We start from the raw sequence: 9,074 nt of genomic DNA on the forward strand, positions 1-9,074 counted from the left end.
TTTGAAGATTTTGAAAAAAATTTGTGAAACTCTTTCTCTTTAACTTTAAACTAATATTAACAATAATGCAATAAAACAAAATCTGTGTTGTTAATTATTGAGTTGTTACTTTGTGATTGACATTGCACTAAATGCTTTAAATGGAAAATGCCATTTAATCTTCAAATAACAAAATTGCATTAATTTTATAATTTTAGTAATATATTTTATTTTATCCAATTTAGCCAATTCTTCTATTTCTGTTTTAAAGATTTTTAGTGTAAATTTTAAATTGACAATAATTGTATATACTTATGGGATACAATGTGATGTTTACATATATGTATAAGTTGTGGAATGATTATATGGAGCTAATTAATATACATTAATATACTTATTTTCTTGTAGTCAGAACTTTCAAAATATATATTTTCAGTGAGATGAATACTTAACATATATATTTGAAATGTAATATATATTATGAACTATGATTACTATGCTATGCAGTAGATCTGGAAAACTCATTCTTTTTGTCTAACTGAAACTTTATATCTTTTTCTTTTTCTTTTTTTTTTTTTTTTTTTGAGACAGACTCTCCCTCTGTCACCCAGGCTGTAGTGCAGCGGAGTGATCTCAGAGCTCACTGAAACTTCCGCCTCCCAGGTTCAAGTTATTTTCCTGCCTCAGCCTCTTGAGTCGCTGGGACTGCGTCGGTTGTGCACCACCACGCCCAGCTAATTTTTTTCTTTTTTTTCTTTTTTTTCTTTTTTTAAATAGAGACAGGTTTTCACCATATTGGCCAGGATGGTCTCGATCTCTTGACCTCGTGATATTTCCGCCTCAGCCTCCCAAAGTGCTGGGATTACAGGTGTGAACCACCATGCCTGGCCAACTTTATATTCTTTGATCAACATCTCCCTATTCCTCCACCCTCCCAACTCTTAGCTTCTGGTAACTGCCATTCTACTCTTATTTGTATGAATCAACTTTTTTGGATTTCACAGGTGAGGGAGATCATGCAGTATTCATCTTTATGTGCTTGGCTTATTTCTGGTAACATAACATCCTCCAGGTTCATCCATATTGTGGCAAATAACCCTCTTTTTAACACTGAAAACAATTCCATTGTGTGTATATATACCACATTTTCTTCATCCATTTATCTATTGATGGACACTTAAGCAGATACCGTTCCTTGGTTATTGTGAATAGTGTCTCAGTAAATATGGAGTACAGATATCTCTTTGACATACTGATTTCATTTCCTTTGCATATATGTCCAGCAGTGGGATTGCTGGATCATATGGTAGTGCTATTTGTAGCTTTTTCTTTTTTTTTGGAACCTCCATACTGTTCTATGCAATTGCTATAGTAATTTATGTTTCCATAAAGTGCACAAAGGTATCTCTTTCTCAATATCGTTGCCAACACTTACCTTTTGTCTTTTTGGTAATAGCCACCATAACAGGTATGAGGTGATATCTCATTGTGATTTTAATTTGCATTGCTCTGATAATTAGTAACGTTGAGTGACTTTTCATATATCTGTTGGCCACTTATATGTCTTCTTATAATAAATGTTTCTTCAAGTCCTTTGCAGATTTTTAAATTGGGTTATTTGTTGTCCTGCTACTGAGTTGTTTTAATTCCTTACAGATTTGGGACATTAACCCCTTATGAAATTTATGATTTGCAAATATTTTCTTCCACTGTGTAGGTTGTCTCTTCACCTTGTTGATTGTTTCCTTTGGTGTGTAAGAGCTTCTTAGTTTGATATGATCCCATTTGTCTACTTTTGTTTTTGTTACCTGTGCCTTTTGGGTTGTATTCAAAAGATGATTGTCCAAAATAGTGTCATAAATTGGTTGCTTTCTTCCAGCGGTTTTACCACATCGGGTCTTAAATTTAGTCTTTAATCCATTTTGAGTTGATTTTTGTACATGGTGTGAGATAGGAGTTCAGTTTCATTCTTCTGCATATGGATATCCGGTTTTCCCAATACTACTTTTAAACTGACTGTTCTTTCTCCGTTGTGTACTCTCAGAACCTTTGCCAAAAAATCATTTGACTGTAAATGTGTGGGTTTATTTCTGACACTCTGTTTGTTCCATTATTCTATATATCTGTTTTTATACTACTATGATGCTATTTTGATTACTATAGCTTTATAGTCATTTTGAAATCAGGTAGTATAGTATCTCCAGCATTCTTTTTTTCTTCCCTCAGGTTACTTTGGCTATTCCAAGTCTTTTGTGGTTTCATACAAATTTTAGTATTGTTGGATGGTTATTTTTAGTAATAGTATTTTAGAATTGAGAAGGCTATGGTTTAAAGAGGTTAAGAAACTTAACCCAGCTAATAAGTAATGGTTCTATGATTGGACTCAGTTTTTTTTTTAAGCAAATTCTCCCAAATCTTAATGGACTTAATTCTTCTTCTTCGGTTTTTTGTTTGTTTGTTTTGTTTTGTTTTTGGTGTTTGGTTTTTTTTTTGGCAAAGTTTCGCTCTTGTTGCCCAGGCTGGAGTGCAATGGCGCGATCTCGGCTCACTGCAACCTCCGCCTCCTGGGTTCAAGTTATTCTCCTGCCTCAGCCTCCCAAGTAGCTGGGATTACAGGTATGTGCCACCACACCTGGCTAATTTTTTATTTTTGGTAGAGAGAGGGTTTCTCCATGTTGGTCAGGCTGGTCTCAAACTCCCGACCTCAGGTGATCCACCCGCCTCAGCCTCCAAAATGCTGGGATTACAGGTATGAGCCTCCGGGCCCGGCCTGGATTCAATTCTTAAACTCTATTGTTAACTGATTCTACATTAAATCAACACACAATTAAGTCTAAATCCTTAGTGGTTTAAGGGTTAATTTTTAAAATAAAAATTATAAGTATATATGCTAACATTTCGATATCTCCTTTTAAATATTCAAAGATATTTAAACCATTTAAATTCTTAACTCTGTACTACTTTTCTCATAAATCAAAATAAGGACATACTATCCACAAAAAACAGAAATTTTTTTGTGTTCTTAACATGATTCATGTCACTGACTTTTGCATAACTAATAAGTGTGTTATGTGGCATAAATCAGAAGGGTTATACACCAGGAAGAAGGCATATTCAATGCCAATTGCTATGTAAAGCATTTGGAAATCCTGGAAGTAAACATATTTTATTACCCAACTTTTACTCAGAGAAGAAAGTTTTCATACATAAATTTTTCTGTTGAAGAGCTGGTTTTCCCTTATTGTGGAAGACATAAATACTGCTGCATTTTTAGCGATAATGAAATTTGAATTTAGCCAAGTTGCTTTATTTACATACTGCCTTTGTGTTAATAATTTGACATAAACTATGGTATAATTTAGGGACTAAAAATATCATTCTTGTGTGCTCACAGTAAGTTTTACACTATAATAAGCACATTTTGAAGGTTAATTTTGATGAAATTAATATTGTGAGAGGATTTATAATTGTATACAGCAGGCAAAAATATTTGGGATTTTCACCCAAAAGTAGAATAAAATATGTATAGCAGAATCGACGTAATTTTATTTTTTATATTACAATATCTTTAATTTCTGGTTATTTAGTTTTCTGGTTCCAAATTTATAGGAATCAGTATGCATACAAAAGGAACCTGAGACTCCTGATCAAGAGAAAGTATTCAAACTGAAAGAAAGAGGAATCATTGAAAAAAGCTTCAACTATTTTCTAGTTTATTTATTTTCATTATTAGTAGTATTTTTTTGAGACAGAGCTTTGCTCTGTCCCTCAGGCTGGAGGGCAGTGGTGCCATTTCAGCTCATTGCAACCTCGGTTTCTCAGGTTCAAGTGATTCTCACACCTCAGCCTCCTGAGTAGCTGGGATTACAGGTACACACCACCATGTCTGGTTAACTTTTAGTAGAGACATGGTTTTGCCATGTTGGCCAGACTGGTTTTGAACTCCTGTCCTCAGGTGATACCCCTGCCTCCGTCTCCTGAGGTGCTGAGATTACAAGCGTGAGCCACCACGCTCAGCCAAGCTTCAACTATTTTCTAGTTTTGTTTTTCCTTAATTGACATCTTAGATGTCTTCTTGTTTCAGCGTGACTATCAAATGTATTCTACAAACTTTTTGAAGTCACAAAATATGTTCCAGAGATTGTTCTGACTGTGGATATTTATTTCACACTATAATATGTTTACCCAACGGAAATAACACCGTATCCCTGTTCTGTGTTAAATATACCCAGAATGGGAATGAGTAATTGTAAATCATCCTGAAAGTGTTTTATTGTCTTCTAGTAAAACCACTTCTTATTTTGTATATATTTTATAAAAGGGACTCCTTGAGTACTGAGTCTAGACTTGCTTTAATATCCTAAAAGCACTAACATTCACACCCTCCCCTGAAGCATTTTGAAATTAAAAACTAGTTCTACACGTGAAAAAAATAATAAAGATCTAATTTTGTTTCTTTTTAAATCATGAATTTTGGATAACTGCAGCTAGGTCATTTAATACAATCTTACCAGAAAATGGGCTCACTGCCTGACAAGCATAGAAGCCAATACGATGGCACTGGCTTTTGAGAAAAGAAAGGCTTTATTGTAAGGCCAGCCGGCAAGGAGACAAGAGACGCAGCTCAAATCTGTCTACCCAATTTATCCCATTTAGCCATGCTGGCTAATATTATTATATTTTTTACGAGAGACCAGGGTCTTCACCCGTGTTAGCCAGGGATAGTCCTCGATCTCCTGACCTCTTCGGATCCGCCACCTCACGCCTCCCAAGTGCCTGGGGGATTACACGCGCGTGAGCACCGTGCCTCGGCGAGATGTACTTCTTTTAACATGAAGAAAAGTTTGTGTAATGATTTCTCTAAATCAGAGTCCTAAAAGACAATTATTAGGACCTAAGTCACCTTATCCTTCTAGTCGACGCTGCACTATTTTCATTCTCACCACACCATCTCACTTCCATGTATTTTAACAAGTAATCATTTTAAGTGTATTAAAAAGCCTTCGTTTTTTACTTTAATATTTATTTTTAAGCCAATTAATCTCTAACTATTAAATATGGATCAGACTTCGAAAAGTGTTTATGAAATGTTAATTTAACCAATGCAGAGCAACTAGCAAAACCTGAGATTTTAAAGCTTTTTCACTTCATTTGTTTAAAAAATAATAACTTGCTTGGCTCACCACCACCCCAAAATCTCAACTTTTGGGTTAATATTTAAATAATTTTTAGAAAGAGTTTGTTTTCTAAACAAAAGACGCATGCTCTTGATTTGTCAGCTGGACCACCAGAGTGGAATGTATCTTGTGGATATCCAAAAACCTGTCTAATCCCTCCGCATTTTGACCAACCAATGCATGACAACCCTGGATGACCTGGGAGGGACCAGTTCCATGCTGTGAAACTTCTCTGTGAAGCTCAAAGATTCACAGAGGGCCTGGCCTTGCAACCTTGGTTCTCTTTGGCACCTACTAATCTATGACTGGCCCAAACAATCTCTATATATCACAAGTAGAATTAAAACTATCTCAAAGATGAAGTTGAATAAAAGATTTAACTTATTACTATGAAAGAACAAATCTGACCAACAGGGAGACTGCATTTAATTCTATTTGAGGAATTTTTCTATACCTGTTAACAATTCTTTCAATTACTCTATAAAAATTTAGTGCCATGTAATATAGCCCCAAAATGGCTTGTATAATTCCAGTTTATACTGGGGTCTGCCTTAACAGGAAAAGTATAGGAGTCTTTATAGTAATTTATCTATGTGAAAAGGAAATGGCCTTATAATAGTTTCCATTGCCTTGTAATTTTTTTCCCATTTTTTTTTATAGAAAACTTATATTTATTGGGAGAGTGCCAATGCGATAATGCAGTGGACAAGGGGGACAAAACTTTGTGAACAGTGTAACTATCTACATTCACCAGGTGACAAATACCAGGACATGATGCCTACGAAGAGAAATCATCAGGAATTCCCATAAATTTGTGTTCCTTAACGTTTCAGGAAAACCAATTATAAAGCCTCAACTAAATTATAATTGTAATTAATCATTTATGTGGACTAGATCAAAATACAGAATAGGGATGATTCAAACTTCATTAATTTGTTTCTCACTGATGTTCACATGGTAAGAAATATAGTATAGTAATCAACTGCATGACCAAAAAACCCAGACAGAAATCATGGTATTCAGTTTCTTTTTCACATGCATGTAGTTTGATAAACCAAAACTCTGGTTACTGGCATTTGGAGGAAAAAAAAACTTTGCGCTGTCATTTTAAAATAAGCATTTAAGGTAAAAGCTAACAGTTTGCATGGAGCAGGAAAACAATTAGGTAATGCTAAAACAATGCTAATAATTTAGTGTAATGTATAAAAATCACTTTTACTTAAGTATGTCTTAAGAAAAGAGTACAAATTGTATTTATATAATTACACACTTTGTCTTTGACTTCTTTTTCTTCTTCTTACCATCTTTGCTCATCTTTTCTTTATTTCTCAAACTAATGTATAGAAGCATCATTAACACCCTGTCTTGTCTTTGCTGATGTTTCAATAAAAGGAATCCCCTAACTGCTTGCTACGTCCTGAGCCTGTTTTGTGTCTACTATTCTAGAAGGCCAATCACATTTTATTTCCTACTAGGACTATAGGCACATCTTCAGAGTCCTTAAATCTTTTTATTTCTTCTCTATAATTGTGCATATCTTCAAATGATTTAATATTATTTATGGCAAATACACAAAGAACTACCCCCCCCCCCCCAGGTCCTCATGTACTGGTCCCTCATTGCATTGTACTCTTCTTGACCTGCTGTGTTGAGAATATCCAAGAGACAGGTTTCTCCATCAATTACTACTTGCTTCCTGTAGGAATCCTCTATTGTTGGATCATATTCGTCCACAAAATGATTCTGAATTAGCTGTATCGTCAAGGCACTCTTGCTTACGCCACCAGCTCCAACTACCTCAAGTTTATATTCAGTCATGGGAGCCGCTGAGCCTCTGGCCCTGCTGCTGCCTTCAGTGCCTGCACCACTCTAGCTCCCAGTCCGAAAGGCGGGGGCCTCGAGTACTGGTGGAGCTTCATCTAAGCCAGTATTTGTCTTATATATTTTACGTGAATTTACATATTCTCAAGGTTAGACAGTCAAAGCTCATTCCGTTCCTTAGGAATTTATGATGCAGGATAATGCCAAGCACTAGAGATTCATTTTATTTCAAAGAACCAGCAAATTTCAGTAGATCTTAATGTTACACAATGCACTAAATAGTAGACCATGCTTCTCCCTGGAGTCATTGTTTTCTAAATTGCACTGTAGTAGCTAAAAAGCATCTGCAAATAAGAAAAACATTGTGAATCTTATTGAAAGTTTGAGGTCAGTTTTGTCATGATGCATTCTTCATCATCTATCAGGTTGTTGGCATGTGAAAGGCCCCTCCAGAGGATAAAGAATATTCTGCTAGAAATAGTCTCCTCCAGCTTTCTCTTCAAACAGTAACTTGGGTCAAATTCATCCTTACTAGGTCACTGTTATAAACAACATTTCGGATATGTTTGACATGTTACTGTGCATTACATCAAATCAAATTTTGATCATGCTTTGTAAAATTCCTGATATGTCTAATGCTATTGTATTCTCCTAGTGAGTATTCAAATGTGGCAATAAATAATGCCCAGGGCTTATTTCTAATAAGTTTAGTTTGCTTTAAATCCTTATCTGCTAAAAATTTTTCTCTAGATCTTGAAATTACTCCACAGTTTACTAGTGACTATGATACTTAGCTTCCTCATCTTTTTTTTTTTTTTTTTTTTTTTTTTTTTGAGACGGAGTCTCACTCTGTCGCCCAGGTAGGAGTGCAGTGGCCGGATCTCAGCTCATGGCAACATTCGCCTCCCGGGTTCAAGCAATTCTCCTGCCTCAGCCTCTCAAGTAGCTGGGATTACAGGAGCTCCCTACCACATCCGGCTAATTTTTGTATTTTTAGTAGGGGCAGGGTTTCACCATGTTGGCCAGGCTGGTCTCAAACTCCTGATCTCAAATGATCCACCCACCTTGGCGTTCCAAAGTGTGGGATTACAGGCATGAGCCACCATGCCCGGCCAACAGCTTCCTCATCTTTAAAATGAGATACAGTAGTACCTGTATTATAGGGTTATTATGAGGATTAATTTAATAAGTCTAAGGGTTTATGACAATATTATAATTGAAATATGATGTTAAAATAAATTTGTTTACCTGAGTAGGATGAAATGCTTCTTTAAGGGGAATCATTTAAATTTCTTACATACTTTTATTTGCACATTGCAGCAAAATACATGCATGTTAAACTACCAGCATAACTTAATTCATGAATGCATTTATATACATGAGGATCTCCATGGCCCCAGGAACACATTAAACTTTTCTGATACAATTTTTCTTTACTTAGAGTTTGTTTTCTTCTTCATATATTGCTTTTCATTTGTTTACACTGTACTTTCATCTATATAATATGCATTAAAATGTAAAGATGTTTGCTTTTTCAAGTAATCAATTTTGACAAACTTTTATCATATGAAAATTAATAGGTAAGCACTCAAACATTGATGAATAAAGATACTAAACAGCAGTAGCTATAGGCAGATCACCCACCCGCTACCCTCTGTTTCCAAACAGAAGTAATCAGCCCTTCCTCTAATTTCATGTTCTTTCTCTCAGTGGTGGAGTGTTCTAGATTGTATCAGTCTAGCTTGTTATTTTGATTTCCATCAGGAACTGGATCCTTCCTTACTGAAGCCCAGATAGATGACATCATAGAAATAAATTGTATTAGTCTGACATAATTGTTCTCTATGCAATCTTTGCATTTATGGGGGAAAAGGTTAGTTTTCTTTAGTGCACTAATCCAAGACTTGCTCTCTTCCTCCATTGTAAAAAGCAGTAAATTGATAACACTGTTTTAGCGATAGCTGTCATATAACTTACCGTAAATTATACAGTTCTTAAACTGCCCTCATTTTCTCTTTGGAGAGGACTTATTAAATAAAAGCACCATGCTGCTGCAACTACAGTAAGGTTTGAAAAAGCCAAATCTTCTCACATTGC

General features: G+C 35.3%; 1 pseudogene; it reads right to left on the bottom strand.

Annotated features, from left to right (window-relative positions):
* Window positions 1-6,410: 6,410 nt before the first annotated feature.
* On the bottom strand, window positions 6,411-6,974 carry LOC108521821 (GTPase HRas-like; annotated as a pseudogene).
* Window positions 6,975-9,074: the final 2,100 nt, after the last annotated feature.

This window comes from Rhinopithecus bieti, unplaced genomic scaffold, assembly GCF_001698545.2.
Source record: "Rhinopithecus bieti isolate Rb0 unplaced genomic scaffold, ASM169854v2 scaffold_62034, whole genome shotgun sequence".
Taxonomy (NCBI): Eukaryota; Metazoa; Chordata; class Mammalia; order Primates; family Cercopithecidae; genus Rhinopithecus; species Rhinopithecus bieti.